Genomic DNA, 16,920 nt, shown 5'->3' with positions numbered 1-16,920 from the left:
AGCCTTTTTTCTACATTGTCAATTGTAATCCTCAGTTCTTTTAATCAAAAGAAATTCTCAAGAGCTGAGAAAGTTCTAATGTTTTACTTGTAACAAATACATCATCTGAATATAATTCTTTCCCTAAAAAAAAAATGCTGCATTTTCTTCTGGGTTTCAAAGGTTTATTAAAATATAATGAGAAACCAGCCAATGAAGAACAAAAGGTATCTGTGTGGATTATATTGGGTTGTCATTTGGGCCTTACTAGATAGGTAACAAAAATTATGCTCAGATGATCTTTCAAAGTTGCTCTATGAGTTAATAACTTCACTAGAAAAGTGTAAGACATCCTACTGATCCACATTATCTGCAACAAAGATATTGTCTCAACTTTCCAAAAATTTAGCCAATCTAATCTCACTTTCACCTTGATTTGCATTACCCTAACCACTGGGAATCTTTATATAGTTTATAACCATATGCATTTTGTGTGTGGGGGGGGTGTTATTTTTCTTCAAATCTTTTGCTGTTTTTAGACTGGATTGTTCTAACTCACAGATGCAAATACTTTGTGTACTTGTTTTAGAACTATTTTTCCTCAGATGATAAATTGTCTGTTATTCCCTTTAATAAGTCTTCTTTATTAGTAGAAATTCTTAATATTGAAGGAGTAAGCATTAGCAGATCTTTCATTTACAACCTTCTATTATCTTAGTTTACCAAATAAATTCTTCCTCTCTTCCTCTAAAAGCTAAAATTATGCATCTATGTTTTCAACTAAGAAATGTTTATAAATTACTAAATAAAGTATAACTGATATATGATAGACTGCATATCTAAAGTGTACAATATAAGTTTGATATATTTATATATCTGTGAAACTATCACTATAATCAAGATAATGAGCACAGCCCTCATTCATAAACGTTACCTTGATTTCTTTTGCTTTTCTTCCTCCTACTTTTACCACTCTACCTACCCTATATCCCATGATATGTTTTTATCAACATAGATTAGCTTTCACTTTCTACAAACTTATATAAATTGAATCATTTTATATATAATATATATAAACATTGCATATATATATATATATATACAAATATATATCATGATATATATTTGTTTCGACATCATTTGTTGAAAAGTGGAGGTTTTCCCCATGAATTGCCCTTTGACCTTTGAAAAAAATTACTTCTTCATAGATGAAAATACCTCTGAACTTTTTATTCTGTTCTATTGGTATATTTGTCCATCTTTATGCCAATATTATTCCATATTGATTCACTGTAGTTCTGATATTTTGGATCCATGCTATGTCTCATATACAAAGAAATTATTTTATAACATCCTCAAGAATTGAGGAAACACTATAAAGGTTAATATAAATAGAAACAGATAAACTAAACCATATTTCAAAAGAAAACTATTTCCACACTGAAGTAGGTAGAATAAAACTAAATCCAAATAATATTTAAATACAATATTTTAATTCTATACTTTTGTTCTAACAACAAAAGAAATTTAAGCATATGTTGAATTCTAATTTGTCACAATCATGAAATATGAATTCTGGAAACTATATTGTCAGGTTCTAAGATTGAGCAAACAAGTAAATATACTGTGATTTCTTGTCATTGGAAAAATAAGTTACTCTGAAAAGTCCCCCAATATTTGAAAACTAAATAACATGCCTCTACATAATACATGGGTGAAGAAAACTTATAAGAACAATTTGAATTTTTTTGATCTAGGGAAGTGAAATAAAACAAGCAAGAAGATGCATTCAAAGATGCCATGACCAGCGTTATGTTTACTCAGTTTTCCCAAACTTGGGCTGATGAGGGGATTAGAAATCAGAACTATAAGAAATAAAGACAAAAACACAATTATAGGTTAAAGCGGCCGGTGGGTGGATCAATCCCGGCGGGGTCTGATTTCTAAGAGCAAGAGCCCATGTGTTTTATTTTATAGGCAAGAACAGCAAAAGGATTTATTGTGAGAAAGAATTTCTTCAAGATAAACAAAAGTGAGGCTGTGAAAGCTTATCAGCTTACACAGTATTCCCACTCAGGCAGCAGGTGCCTCAAGGCCATTTGAGCACACTGATATCTTTTCCACCCCAGAGCAGCTACGTAGAAGACAGAATTTTCTCTGAGCAGGGCATCACTAATGACTGAGCTATCTCCAATCAGTGAGATATCACCAAGAATTCTCAGAAGAGCAAGCCTCTGCCCTCTTGAGGTGACTCAAAGAGCCCACAACTCATTCAGAGCTCTCACACATCATCATTTCCACTTAAATTGTGCTATTTAACTGATCACATTGGTCTGTCTGTGTCTTAATTCTTTTTTTTTTCAAATAAACTTATACACATACATTTTGCTACTTCTCTTTTTTACATTAAAAAGAGCATAAGTTTGTATCTTGTTTTTTCCCAACTTAACAATGTGTCTGTGAAGTCACTACCTGTGTTTTGAAGGGATCTTCCTTATTGACTTACACAACCGCCTAGAACTTCACTGGGTAGATGGACCAAACTACTTACACATTGTTCTATTGTTTGAGCATTTAGTTTGTTTCTAGTATTTTGCAACTGCTAACAGTGCAGCAATGAATAATTTTATGAAATTTTCTATTGTTGGAGATGTATCTGCAAGAGAATTTCCTTGAATTAAATTTAAACACAAATACAGTTTTGCTCAACAATTGACAAATTTTATTCCATAATGGTACCAACTTTCATTCCTACCAGTAAAACATGAAAGTACTTCTTTCTCAACAAATCACCTAAGAGGTGAGAAATTGCATTTCAGTAGTTTTAATTATCATTTTTCTTATTACAAAGAAGATTAATATCTTTTACTGATTTAAGGATTATTTCTGTGTCGTTGTTGGGCATGTAGATGTGAATTATATACACATATATATTGTCTACTCTGCAACTGGGTTTTTTATTACTATTATACCCCCATTTTATTTTTATGTTATTGTATTTTTGTTTTAATTTGGTTTTGTGATGCTAGGGATTGAACCCAAGGCATTATGCATGCTAGGTAAGCAATCCACACTGAGGTACTTCCCAGCCCTCAATTTTAAGAAGTACTTTATATGTCAAGAATATTAAACCTTTATCTAACATCTTTTTTAGTTTGTATGTTTGTTCTGGCTGTAAAGTTATTTTTCATGTAATAAAATATTACTTTCTTCTGTAAACATACTTAGAGAAATCATTGTCAGAAAGTTTTTTTTATATTAAGATTAAAGAAAATTCTGTAATGTTGTATTTCAGTCCTTTTATGGTTTCATTTTTAACGTTAAGATCTTTATTAATTTGGAGCTGCTTCTATGTATGTTGTGCAATATAAATGCATAATTTTTATTTTACTTCTACTAGATCAAGGTCCCTACTTTTCATTTGTAATGCCCATCTCCAGTTGTTCTAGCAGTCAAATATTTTGGCTTTATAAAATTAGATAAAATCATTCTATCTTTTTATTCTCAAGAAAAGTTTGTATGTAATTTACATGATCTATTCCTGGAAAGACTGGTAGGCTTGTTTTGTGTAAGAAAAATAGTATAATGAAACAGACATTATTACTGTATATATTTATGTGACTGTATGACCAATATGATTCTACAATATGTATACTCAGAAAAATGAGAAATTGTATCCTATCTATATATGAAAAAAAGAAAAGATTTTTAAAAACCATTTAGGATTTTTCTTTTAAAGTTTTTGAATTCTAATGTTTAGAAAGTCAGAATATTCTGGGACATCTTAAATATCATCTAACAAAGGTAAGAACAGAGCTGCAGTAGACAACACTGTACTCCTCACAGAACCAGTCCACAAAATTAGTCTCTTGAAAGACAGAAATCTCCTTCAGTTTTCTTATTATGACTGCACCTTTTTTTATTTCAGTATCTTAATAGGAGCTGGCCTAACACAATTCTTACTGTATCATATTTAATTTTACAACCATCTTTCAAATGCATATAATTTTCCAACTTGTACCAAGAAGAATCTACAGCTATAGCAAAAGCTAATCAACTTACTTAAAATTACATAAAATAACATTTTAAGTTATACCTACAGCCCCAAACCATTTTTTGCTAAATGATATAGCAAAGTTATAAGTGAAGCTGAAATTGTGAAAATAAGGTCTAGAATTAATAAGTGAATAAAGTAGTTAACAAAAATGTCACTTATGAATTCTGTTGCTATAAATTCTTTTTTTAGTATGTTTGTGAACTTAAGTAAATCGCATTCTTTTTTCAATTAGTGATGCAAGTGTGGAATCATATCTTGTGGAGAACTATTTCTTTTAACTTGTCACATTTGTACTTTATTCACAGCACTTTTTAAACCACATGACCCTTCTACATGGCCTCAGGTAAATTTGGAAAGTGAAGGTACTGGGAAATCACATTGACCAAATTATGTTATATGCATGTCTAAATATGGCATCATAATACCACTGTCATGGATCATTATAATGTACCAATAAAAATCATACTCAGGCCGGGCAAGGTGACACACACCTGTAATCTCAGCAGCTCAGGAGGCTGAGACAGGAGAATCATGAGTTCAAAGCCAGCCTCCACAACAGTGAGGCACTAAGCAACTCAGTGAGACTCTGACTCTAAATAAAATACAAAATAGGGCTGGGATGTGGCTCAGTGGTCGAGTGCCCCTGAGTTCAGTCCCCAGTACCCCCCAAAAAATCATATACAAAATATTTTAAAATGATAAATACATAAATTCCACAGAATGGGTTCTTATTCTAATCTGATCACTCTCTTCATGAGAGTGATCTGAAACTTCACAGAGGTAAAGTAGAATGGGTGGCTTCTCTGTGACCTTGGGTATGTTCCTTAAACTCTAAGCTTAAACTTTCATGTAGCATAATTATTATAATATAATAATATATTTTAGTAAAATAAATGTTTATGGTCTAATATATATATATGAATAAATGGGACAGAATAATTTGTTATTTCTCTAATGTTTTACATTTGCAGCCCCCATGCAAAATGTATTACCCAGTAGATGATTTATACACAGCAACCTGTCCAAATGTAGAGGCACATGTTTGTGGCTCCAATGGCTTGACTTATAAGAATGAGTGTTTCTTTTGTCTTGATCAGTGGTAAGTTCAAATTAAAATATAATTACTGTATTTTTCTTCTATAATTCACAGAAACTTCAAGTAATGCAAGCAAAGGAATTGGGTTTTGCTGGTGTATGGATATAACTTTTTAATTCACAGAAATTCAAGTAATGCAAGCAAGGGAATGGGTTTTACTGGTATATGGATGTTTTCTTAAATATCCTCTATTCTTCATAAAAGATTGAGGAGATACTACATACACAATGAAAAGTATCTTTTAAAAATTTAGTTACCATTCAAAATTGACTTAGAAGGAAAAGTTTACATGATTTTTTGAGAGAATTGTAGAGTTCATATGTGTAGGAAGTCCATAGAAAATATTCAAGAAATGAATAGGAATACGTTTTTTTTTTAAATCACTCAAATTTTCTTTCACAGTGATGGATAACACCATCTATTTATCTCTATATCTATAAATATATCTATTCATCTCTAGATCTCTGTATTTATCTCTATATCTATAAATATAGATATCATTTATCTATATCTATAAGTAGATATATAGAAATATAAACAAAGATATATATACACAAAGATATATAAATATAAACAAAGGTAAATATAAACAAATATATATAGAGAGAGATCTGTATCTATGTCTAGGATTTTATATCTATAGACATAGATACAGATCTAAATATGACACACAAAGTACCAAAGTGTTTATATGGTCTTACGTAGATAAAAATTGGTAGTTGACTTTTAGTATTTTTTGCCTTTCAAATAAATTTAGTGGGAAACTTAGATTAAATAGTAATATTCATTGAGATATATTTTAGCTCCATTTGAAACTGTTTTCACAAGTCAGCCTTGTGTCTTGTGAGTAACTCTTACATGACCTGTCCAATCCTCTACATTTGTTGTTCCCAAGCTCCTCTCTGATGGTAGGTTTTATCAGGACTCATAAAATTTAGAAAAGTTCCTATACTCATGGTTACTATTTTTTACAATGAAAAGAAACAAATTAAAATCAGTCAAAGAAAAAGGCATATAGAGAAGAATCCAGAAGTTATCAGGCACAAGCTTGCAGTACAGTTTCCCAATTAAATCACAATTATGCAATTGAAGATGCTTAATTTTCCCAGCCATGATGGGTGACAACACATATGAAATATCACCAGGCTGGAAAACTTCACCCACAGCTTGGTGTCAGGGATTTTTATTGGAGCTCAGTTACATAGGCATGTAACACTTGCATGGCTGATGTTTTCCAGCTCTAACCCCCAAAGCTCACTGATACAAGTGGTTCACACCCTAAGCAAATGAAAACAGGTATTCACCATAAATTACACTATTAACAAAAATATCTAGCAGACCCAAGTTCTAAGTATACACAAACACTCTTATCCATCAGAATATCTTCCCTTATAATTCTAACAGGTGTACAGTAACTACTTTAGGTGTTATTTCTCAATCCGATAATAAATAAAGTTTCCTTGTTGGCTAAAAGAGCAACATGGTTTAGTAACTTTGTAGCCAATGTGAGCAAAGTTCATTTCAAATATAATTTAATTTTGGAACACAGGAAATTAATGCTATTGTAGAAATAATGCAGTGACTGGTAGATTTGCTTTAAATTTCCCTGTAACTTGCATATATAAACTTAACCTTCATGCCATTTCCATAAATTGGAGCAAAAAGTACCAATTCTCTTTTGAGTGCAGAGGAGGGTAATTCATTAATCTCTGTTCTCAGCAATGTTTTGAAGTCCAGTGAAATAACCACCACATGTAAACAATATAAAGTTTTGAAAACAATTGAAAAACATTGAAGATAGCATGTCTTGGCTAGAATTGATACAGAATCATAGACACCATCCTTAAAGGAATCCAAACCTTAAGTGACACTAGACCCAATCAGTCTAGAATCCTGATAATAGGTACCAAGAAACTAGTTGTATGAAACAGACCCCAGACTTTTTAGAAGTTTGCAATGTTATTTGGCAAAAAAAAAAAAAAAAAAAAAGTAAATGCATAGCAAAATTGATAACAGAAAGCAGCCTTGGTTGTATTGGGTCAAAATCGTATTCTAATAGATTTTAAAATAGTTGACAGCATTTCAAAAATCAGATTTTTACCTAAAATATAAATTACAAACATTATATTTAGAGTAAGCAAGGATTTCACAAGCAGTAAATAGGAAACATCTGCTTTGGAGCAGCTTGCTGTTCAAATTGAATTTGGGCATTCCAGAGAGCTGTATTCCCACCTGCCTTCTGTAGTAGAGGTGGCTCACATCACTTATTTATATTACCCATGTGGTGCCAAGCATTAATGTTTGTGATGCCTAATCCAATTAAGTAGACCAGATATATATCAAAAGTGTTCCCAATTATGGTGGTTGAGGTTGGAATCTCTTAAGTGGAAAAAAAATATGTAAAGGATTTTAAAGAAACAAGATACAAAAAACAAAATGGATTCATTAATCTACACAGTGATATTTGTAAAACATAGAATTGAGAAATTGTACATTATAGTGAAAGGAATGTTGAGATTTAGAGAATATTAATATATAAGGATGAAAAGTCAGGCAGAGGCTAGTCTTCTGTAACACAAATAGAACAAAGAGAATAGACTCTGTTCTATGGGCAATGTGAACTCTGTATACATTTTGAGCTGAGTGAATTTTGGGTACCACTATTGCCTTGGTTGTCTTTTACCTCTTGAGGAAAGATTCTAGTACTGCCTTGTTGTGTGGAAAAGGCTTGAGATGGGACTGGGGTTAAGGGATGGAAAACAACATTGAAAAACTTGATAGGACACCTTTTGAATAGTCACGACATGGAGAAGGAAGATGCAAACTGGTGGTGACAAATGGAAACAGTGAGGATAAAGCAAATTGTAGCTCCCTTTATGGGATTTCATTTAGAAGATTCAGAAGATAATGGAGAGTACATAAAAGAGCAATGCCCAATCTCCTCATGACCCTAATCTTTCTTTTCTTTTCTCTAGGGAATTCGGTGCTTATGTTCAATTTGTGAAATATGGCCATTGTAGCTAATGGGTAACATGGTACTTTCACTTGCTTATTCTCTTCATGGCTTGCTTCTGAAAATAATTTCTTTTAGAATTTAATGGTGCAAATTAAGCAATTCATTCCTGCATTGTACCCAAATTTGGAACCAAATGGGGCACAGAGGAATCAAGATAATGGAGAACCAAAAATTACATTTGTTGTAAATAATCATAACAACAAAAGAAATGATGATTTTTGTAAACTGATTGCTTAAAATTACCTTCCACGGGTGGGCTGGGGGGGGGGAGATAGATTTCTAAGGTCTGTCAATCAAGTTAGCTTTCTAGAATTCCCCTAAACTAAACTTATTACAAACTTCAGGCCTCTCTGCAGGATTGTACCCCACCCCACTAGTCTCACTTGATGACACAAAGCTAAAAAGAAAATATTCTTCCTGTCATAGACTCCAGAGGAGGGAGTCAATTAGTTATACAGGAATGGTGCTGCATTTAAATTCCTCAAATATATAAGTTATACCTCCCATGGTTGGAGAAGTAAAATACCAGAGAGGGATGAAAAGTGTTCTACTAATGGAGGTTCCTACTCAAAGAAAGAAAGGACACTAGTATGGAAATAAGATCTGAAGTCTGCCCTCAGTTTTGCCATTGACTACTTAATTTGGGGTCATGTTATTTATCTGAGTCACTGATCATAGTGGTTACAAAATTTTCCTGGCTTGGTTTATTGTACTGTATATGCTGAAAAGTAACCATCCAATTTAACAGGTATCTGACTTTAAGTGTAATGAACATTCTGATGAAAGTCAATGTGGCTCCTCCACTTGTTAGTGGATTGAAGAATCCAAATCTTTCTTACTATGAGCTTATGAGCGATATCAGAAATAGTCCAACATGAAGTATTGCTAGTAGTGGACATGGAACCAAGGATGTCAGAATCAAATCGACTGGGCATCTTTTGCTGCTGTCTAAATATCCAGTCATCTGTATTCTAGTGAATGAAATTAGTGTTATGTTAATCAACTTTTTGTCACTGTGACCTAATTACCGGACAATAGCAATTTAGAAGATGAAAAGTTTGTTTGGGCTCACAGTTTCAGAAATCTCAGTTCACTGTCAGCCAACTCCACTGCTCTGGACCCATCGTGGGGCGGAACATCATGGAAGAGGAAAGTTGTTCAACTTGTGAAAGCCAAGAAGCAGAGTCAGAGAGAAAGACACCTACTCCTGGAGCCACACCTCATTATCCAAGGGGAGGTAAAAGTCCAGGGTATTGCAGGGTGCAATAATTGTTCAGTACCTTTTATTCAGGACTTAAAGGTGGGTCCACAGCTACTGTTCAGAGCGGCTCCTGACAGATCTGGATCTGGAAGATCTGGAAGAAAAAAACTAGAATCCCTGGATTTTTGTTTTGGCAAAAATCCTGGAGGGGTAGGGGGGCAATACCATGGTGAGGATCAGATATCACAAAGATGTAAGAAAGATCTGAGGAAGGAGGGATGGAAAAGAGGAAGAAATATGGAATAATAAAATCCCAATGTATGCATATATGAATATAAAAGAAATTTCACCTTCATGTATATAGTAAGTACCTATCAAAAAGAAAGAGAAAGAAAGAAAGAAAGAAAGAAAGAAAGAAAGAAAGAAAGAAAGAAAGAAAGAAAGAAAGAAAGAAAGAAAGAAAGAAAGAAAGAAGCGAGCCAAGGGAAGATTGGTAGACTAGATGAAGAATGGGAGAGGCATGGGGGAGGGAAGGGGGGGAGAAAGAGGGATTGAAATCAATGCTTGTATGATTTTGTCAAAATGAACCCAACTATTTTGTGCAATTATAATGGTCTAATTAAAAAATAAATCCTCTCCAAAAGCCTATTTGTTTTGGAAACTGGGACTTTTCTCTGGTCACAAAGGCAGTGTGGGCATCTCAGCAGGGGCATTTTTGTGTATACAACGTGATAACTCTTATAAAAAGTTTAATATAGATGGCATGGTTATGGAAAGTCACCTTGCAAAACAATTTCAGAAGGTTCACTAGCTACATACTCAAATAGAACCTTCCTAATCCGGGCAATAGAGCATTCCAGAGAACAAAAACAAGCTGTCCTGCCACCTGGGCACAGTTTTGGACAGCAGCCTTGCTGCAGTTGTTTCTCACAACCTCTTACTATTCTGTGCCCCTTCTGTCCAGTGCTCCTTTCCATGGCTTCCTTCCCCCTTAAACATGTTCACCATAATACCAAGATCCTCGGCTGTATGTCAGGTAAATTCACCTACATGCTCATTCTTGTCACTAAGTGTCACTTGTACCTCTTGCCCTCACTGACTCTGGCATATAGACCCCCAAGGACACTTTTTTTTTTTTTTGGTACCAGAGATTGAAAACAGGGTGCTTAATCATGGAACCAGCCCATTTTATCTTTTGAGACAGGCTCTTGCTAAGCTGCTTAGGGCCTCCCTAAATTGCTGAGTCTGGCTTTGAACTCACAATCCTCCTGCCTCAGCCTCCTGAGTGCTAGGATTACATGCATAAGTCACCACATGCCTCCTAAGGACACTCTAGATGTTGAAGTAGTGGAGAGGAGGGGATGCCTATGCTCCTGGAGGATTGGAGAAGGAATTGACATTGTCTTAATTTTCTGAGGCTGCTTCCAGGACATTGCTCCTCTACCTGCTTGAAAAGTGATGTCAAGGCACATGACATCTGAATCAATCCTTTTGCATACTTCATTTCTGTTTCTTAGTAACCCAGTGCTTTTGGGCCTTAACAGATAACCTTGCTTTGCTGACATTCATGTCAACCTAGGCAGCTTCAATGTCCACCTGATTTATTCCTCCAAATCTTTGGCCGCAACGTTCCCCAGCCCAGATATTTCAATTGTCAGGTGTGATGCACCCAGGGTATTTACATGTCTGTGATACACATGTGGGCCATTCTAACTTAGGATTCAGTCCTGTTCTAACAGTTGATGACAAATTAGATTCCAAGGCACTCAACACCTCTAGGCTCAGTATTAGTGGATGAATTTTACTTATGCAGAAAATGCCCTGACCCTAACACAAAAAACACTTGATCCTGAAAATTGCAAAGGATTCAATTGTGGTAGATGTTTGTGGTCAGAGGAGAATTGCTCACAGTCCAGTGTAGCTCAGTGATGCAGAGAACTGATGAACTGAGAGAGGGACCTGCAGCCCAGAGACTAGGGCTTACGTCCTCACTCATCATATGTGATTTACATTCCCTAAGCATCTCTTTCCCTACCTTTAATAAGGTTTTTACACCTAATATACAGGATTACTGCTAACATTTAAAAAGAGGGACATTTTAGAGGAACAGGTATGTGATTTTGGTCAGTACATTTTCTAGAAAGTGATTTATTGCTTCATATATCTGTCCATTCTATTCTTTCAATCGACTCATTTCACAAGGACTCCAGGCTGAGGTAAAATCTACATTGGACAAGACCCCAGGATCCAGCAGGGACAGATTATTGGCCTACTTATGGTAGAGAAAGTATTCTTCTCTTTTCTCACTTACATTAACAAATGAAAAGAAAGAGAACATCACCCCGAGGTAGAAAGCAGAACCTGGAACATACTACCCTCTAATGCTACAAATGTTCTGGTGGTGATATTACTTTTGAGAATTCATGATAGAGAAGATACAAATTTAAAAATTATATTTAACAACCTTATTATTTGGTTATGAAACTATTTATGTCATGCCAATGTTATTTCGTTTAGTCCTCACAACAGAATTTTCCATGAGGATATCCATTCCTATTTTGCACATTCTACATATGTCACTTCATTTTTTCAGTGAGTGTGTATTAATAAGCTTATAGATTCTGGTATCTGAAGATCCAAAGAGGAAATTATAGATGGTATTACTGTCTGCATGGAAGAGAAAAACAAATATCCAAAAATAAGACCACGAGGAATAGCACTTTCAATTTTGATTACTGTGGAGCTGACTCACTTACAAGATGTCTAGGCAAAAGCACCCTCTAATGATTGGTTCTGGAGTTTGGAATTGGGATGAGCAAAAGTTTGGAAGTCATTAGTGTGTGGTCACTGAAGGAAAGAAGATCAGGTAAGACACACCCCCTGCAACAGCCCATCCCCACACATACTCACAGCTGCTCACAGCCTTCTGCTTTAATCTCACAGGCAAAGCCCATGTCATTAAGATAGAATAATGGCCATATGCTAACTGAAGGAGGGAGAAGGAGAGTCTCAAGTTGAGGGAGCCATTTGTGACTGGGAGAGTGTGGCAGTATCATTTGACCACTTAGTCTCAGTGTAGCTAATGCCCACTCCATCTCATCCTTCCCATTGCATCTGTCAATAAATTCCTTTACTTTTGTTATTACCCTTGTTCATAATCCATCACTTATAACTGAAATACCTAATACAGAGGGATGAGGACATTATTTGAAGGCTGGGGACATAAAATTTGTAAAAGCTGTTTGCCTTTGCCTCATGGGTTCTGGGCCATTGCCTGCTGTAACCTCTAGATGTCAGCCTCACTCTTCTCTCCTTGTTTTATTTGACTTGTTCTTTATTTCCCTAGATGAGTCCAGAGAGCAGTACATAACTTGCCCTTCTCCATCACCTCTCCTGAGGAGTGCACAATCTATCTTTACTGGCAATGGGGACCTCCATCCTTTTCCATTTTCTTCCTTGCTTCCCCTGTGCCCTCTGGCCCTTAGATTCTGGGGGTGTCTGGATATTTTTGGACCCGGGGAAATAGAGTTTCATGTCTTTCAGGTCCAAAATCATAAAGCATCTCCTAAAATCTAGATCTTTTCTTGTTCGTATCAACATCTCCTAACACTGTTTCATTAGTTAGTGTCTCCATTTCTGCCTTCGCAAAAATAACAAAACCAAAATACTCTCCCAAAAGAGAGCAACCCTGTCCTACCTACCACATAATAAAATGGGGAGATTAAGCTTTCATTTTCCCTCTTCAAAACATAGAGGGTCTACAATTATTGAGTTTTAGTTGGAGAACAAAAAGGGCATAATTTAGAAATTCTTGATTAATTCATGTCACCACTGCTGTGTGAGAATCCCTGCTGGCTGTGAGACAGATGTGAACACAGGCATGAAAAGTAACAAGTTCGGAGGGGACAAAGGAGGACTTCTGGGTGTGAACTGAGATTGCACATAATCTTCCCAGACTCCACATGAGAACACAGTGCTCCATCATAGGAAGGGGGCAATGTGACACTGGCAGAGGAGGAATTTCCACCAAAATTAGCTCTATTCAGTAAGTACCTGCACCATGCCAAGTGTCATGGTGCATTTTATCTCAATTAGTCCCCTTCACAGTGCTATCAGCCTGATTCTTATTGTCACCCCCTATGTACAGATGAGGATATTATATTCACAAGTGGTACTTACCTCTCGTGATGCCATCTTGTACTTTGTAAAGGAGAACTGAGATTTGAGCTCAAATTATGCTGCTCCAAATCACAGCCCTGTGTTATCTAACTGAACCCAACTGTAATTAGAGAAAAGATGGTAGGCAGAGCAATTATAAAAGATCTTTGAAAAGATACAAACTCATATTCCTTTAAAAATATCAATCTCTGGGCAAGGCACAATAGTATATACCTGTAATCCCAGAGGGTAGGGGGACTGAGGCAGGAGGGTCGTGAGGTCAGAGCCAGCCTCAGCAAAAACAAGGCACTAAGCAACTCAGAGAGACCCTGTCTCTAAACAAAATACATAAAAGGGCTGGGGATGTGGCTCAGTGGTGAAGTGTCCCTGAGTTCAATCCCTGGTACACACCCCCAAATCCATCACTGTTAAAGAAAATATTGTGGGGGCTGGGGTTGTGGCTCAGCAGTAGAACACTCGCCTCTTACATGCGAGGTCCTGGATTCGATCCTCAGCACCACATAAAAACAAATAAATAAAATAAAGGTATTGTGTCCAACTACCACTAAAAAATAATATTAAAAAAAAGAAAATATTGTGACTAGATGGACTAATAACCTATCAAAATAAGATTCTGTTTTCAAAATCATGAAAGCTGTCCTCAGATGGTGGTATAATTCTTCACTTACTTTTCAGACATTCAACATCAAAGAGCCAATATTTCTTAAAATAATATTTTGGGATTTAATCTACTAATTTTCTAATTTTTTGTCTCCAAATTAATTTATTCTCTAATTTTAAAAGAGAAAAAAAAGATTTAGAAGACAAGAAAATAAAAAGTAATATTTATAAAGTCCTCGGCACTGAGCAGATAAAGGCCCTATTCCTCTGGAGTTCCTATTCCAATGGGCTTGTCCAAGAACATGATACTGGGGAAAATAATAATAGAAAGCAAGCAAACATAATATGATGGCTGGAAAGTGATTTGATGCCAAGGAAGGTGGCTTCAAACTGTTGACTTTTAGCTCGGTGAGGAATAATATGGAGGAAAAGGCCATGTGAAAGCTAGGAAAGAGGGACTGCAAGGTTCAGAGTAAATGTGGCTTTCGTTGAGCAGAAATAGCCAGAGCATCTGGAAGAAGTAAAATCCAATGTTAAGATCAGAGAAAATCCAGGAATCAAATCATGTCCTCTAGGTAGCACTCACAGTCCACCTTCTGTCTGGGTCTTTTTCTAAATGGGATGAAAAACCATTAAAAGGGTTTATATTTCAACATTTTGAAAACTTGAGCCTGGACCAGATACAGTTCTGTAACATCATTTACCTATAAATACAATGACAGATTTTTTCACTTCTTTTCTACCCTCAGATTTTCCAGCCCCTTGCTCTCACTCTTTTCTGGTTAAAAATGAAGAATTACAGTCTCATCTCAGTCATACTGGGTCAGATTCTGTCAAGATCCACAGGAGTTTTTAATGCACATTAAAAATTGAGAAGCACTTGTTTAGAGCCCTTAGAGGAGTCTTTCAGAAAGATAAGTGTCATTTTTTTAAATCAATGGTTTTGGATTTTTCCCTGAGAAATGCAAATTCTCAAGACATTTTGTGGTTTAGTGTATAAACAAAGTTAACCTCAGCATCTTTAGTGGTCAGGAATTAATGCTTAATACTATAACCACCAAGAAATAAGCCAAACTCAGAAGATCAAAGAGTGTATATGTTTTCTCTCATATGTTGAAGCCAGAGAGGAACAAGGAAAGAAAGTGGGGAGCGGGAGTCTCACAGAAATCCAAGGGACAAGGGGGTGGTAGGTGGTGAAAGAAGGGGAAGTGCTAGGGAGTGATATTGGCCAAATTATATTGTTCTGTTGTGTGTGTGTAAAAATATGTTATGACAAATCCCCTCATTATGTACAACTATAATGCACCAATATAAAAAATGTGAAAAGAGAAAAAAAACCATTGAGAACCCAACTTACAAAATAACTAACTAAATAAAACATGTGTTGTACACCATAAATATATGCAATTATACATGTCTTCCCACAGGCCAGCTCCTCTTCCAGCTATTCCCATTTCAGTCCACGAAGTTTCATATTCTCAGTCATGAGGCTCAAAAAACTTATTCTTCCTTTTATTTTTCCATGACTCCACCTAGAGGAACATAGTTGCCAAACACTTCAGTGAATTTCTTAAACCACATGTGTTAATGACATTTCTTTTTTCCTTTTCCAAGTCTTTGGAGACCAATGTTTTGTAGAAGATAATAACATAAAGGATTAAAACTTAAATGATAAAATAATAATTAAAAGTACAAGCTCAACGTTTATTATTAAATCAGATATAAAGATAAATTTAATAAATAAGTATAAAACTTTACTGCAGATATGCTTGTAGGAGATTAATTCAGTTAATTGCTATTAAATTTATAATTTTTGTTTTTCTGCAACCATGAATATTGAGTTAAATAGCAGTTGCCCATAGGTAACACTGTCATGAGCATTTTGAAAGTTCACTGTTCTTGTAGCTATTAACAGTGCTAATATACTCCTTGCTTGTTAACTTATTTAACCTGTTGCCAACAATGCTGCCCCAAAGAATAATATATATTTTTTAATGTATTTAGTAATATATTTTAAAAACAATGAATTTTTAAAACTTCTTTGTGTTATTTTATTTTTTAAAACACCACCTTTTAAAAGACAATCTCACAGAGAATATTTACATGAATTTTATTTATTTTTTATTAAATTATTCACTTATTCTAATTTGTTATATATGATAGCAGAATGCAATTCATTTCATATTACACATATAGAGCACAATTTTTCAAGTCACTGTTTGTACACAAAGTATTTTCACACCATCTTCATACATGTACTTAGGGTAATGATGTCTAACTCATTCCACCATCTTTCCTACCCCCATTCCCCCTCCTTTCCCATCCCTCCCCTTTGTCCTATGTAAAGTTCTTCCATTCCTCCCATGCTCCCCGCCATCATGGCCATTATGAGTCAGCATGCTCATATCAAAGAAAACATTTGGCCTTGTTTTTGGGGGGATTGACTTACATCACTTAGTATTATATTCTCTAACTTGATCCATTTACCTTCAAATGTCATTATTTTATTCCCTTTTAATGCTGAGTAATATTCTCCATTGTGTATATATACCAAAGTTTCCCTATCCATTCATCTACTGAAGGGCATCTGGGTTGGTTCCACAATATAACTATTGTGAATTGCACTGCTATAAACATTGATGTAGCTGTATCTGTAAACATATGTTGGAGAAAAGATAACCTCTTCAATAAATGGTGCTGGGTAAACTGGAATCCACATGTAACAAAATGAAATTAAACTTCTATCTCTCACCATGCACAAAACTCAACTCAAAGTGTATCAAGGACCTAGG

General features: G+C 35.1%; 1 protein-coding gene across 1 annotated transcript in view; it reads left to right on the top strand.

The window, feature by feature from the left end:
• The window catches only part of FBXO38 (F-box protein 38), a 276,681-nt gene that overhangs the window by 138,195 nt on the left and 121,566 nt on the right, over nucleotides 1–16,920 (top strand). The gene's annotated exons all lie outside the window — the stretch shown is intronic.

This window comes from Spermophilus citellus, assembly GCF_964194105.1.
Source record: "Spermophilus citellus genome assembly, chromosome: 1".
In the NCBI taxonomy this organism is placed as follows: Eukaryota; Metazoa; Chordata; class Mammalia; order Rodentia; family Sciuridae; genus Spermophilus; species Spermophilus citellus.
This window is presented reverse-complemented; position numbering and strand designations above follow the sequence as displayed.